Consider the following 1,340-nt stretch of genomic DNA (forward strand, 5'->3'; position numbering starts at 1 on the left):
AAATTCTTTTTCAGGAAGCCTGGTTAAATCTATCTCCCAAGGTTCCTTCTCAGGGGAAGATGTAGCAGATGCTGACACTGTCTGGGTTAGTCTTGTCTGGATCAAATTTTTTTGCCTTTTCATGTTGATAGGTGCTATTGACTGTCAGCTGGGTTATCCAAACTTTCCACTTGCTCCTGGCCTTTCTTTACTGGGACAACTGCGACCCCTAGTGGCTTGTGGTGGGCAATTGCGTGTAGACTGGGTCTTTGTGTCTTGCCTCTCTAGTATGGCTGAAGCTCCCTTGCTGAGGGCATGGTCATCCATGGGCTGCTTCTCTGCTATGTCTGCGTGCCGGAATGGTAATTGCTGGGGGGCTGTTTGGCTGTTTACCTCCGTGAGGGGTCTCAGAGCTGTTGCCCTGGGTGTTAGTGTGCCCTTGTTTCCCTGGAATTTCCACCTTCTGGACTGTGACCTGGGTTGTTTCCGTCCATCTGTTGCATCCCTGTCCCTTTAAGACTTTCAAAAAGCGCTCGCTTTTCTTTGTCACAGGGGCATCCACTTCGGGACCCGCTTAGAGGTCTTGCTGCCTTGTTTCCCTAGTTTCCATCCCTCCTCGCATGCACTGTGTCTGCGCTCTGGTGTGGATGGCTTGGGCTGTGTGTTTAGCAGTCCTGGGCTCCCTCTCCCTCCCGGCTCTGACTCCTCTCCTCCTGCGGGGAGCTGGGGGGTGTCATGCTCGGGTCCCGCTGGGCCGGGGGTTGTATCTGACCCCTTTCACCAGGTGCTGGGCTCTCGCACGTGTGGATGTAGTCTTGCTGTTGTCCTGTGTCTTCTGGTCTCTCTTTTACGATTAGTTGTATTTGTTGTATTTTCAAAAATATATATGTTTTTGGGAGGTGATTCCCACTCTCCTACTCACGCCGCCATTTTGACTCCGCCCCCCTGCCTATATTTTTTACTAAGAGTTTTATGGTTTCATGACTTACATTCATGTCTTTGGTCAATTTCAAATTTACTTTTGTCTATGGGGTTAGACAACAATCCAGTGTCATTCTCTTATATATAGCTGTCCAGTTTTGCCAACACCAACTGTTGAAGACGGTGTCATTTCTCCATTGTATGTCCACTCTTGATGTATTTTTGAATCTGGTTTACTAATATTTTATTGAGTATTTTTTCATCTGTGTTCTTCCGTGATATTGGTCTGTAATTTTCTTTATTTGTGGCGTCTTTGCCTGGTTTGGTATTACAGTGATGCTGGCCTCATAGAATGAGTTTGGAAGTATTCCCTCCTCTTCTGCTTTCTGTAAAACTTTAAGGAGGATGGGTATTATGTCATCTCTAAATGTTTGATAAAA

The sequence above is a fragment of the Manis pentadactyla genome, chromosome 13 (genome assembly GCF_030020395.1).
Source record: "Manis pentadactyla isolate mManPen7 chromosome 13, mManPen7.hap1, whole genome shotgun sequence".
In the NCBI taxonomy this organism is placed as follows: domain Eukaryota; kingdom Metazoa; phylum Chordata; class Mammalia; order Pholidota; family Manidae; genus Manis; species Manis pentadactyla.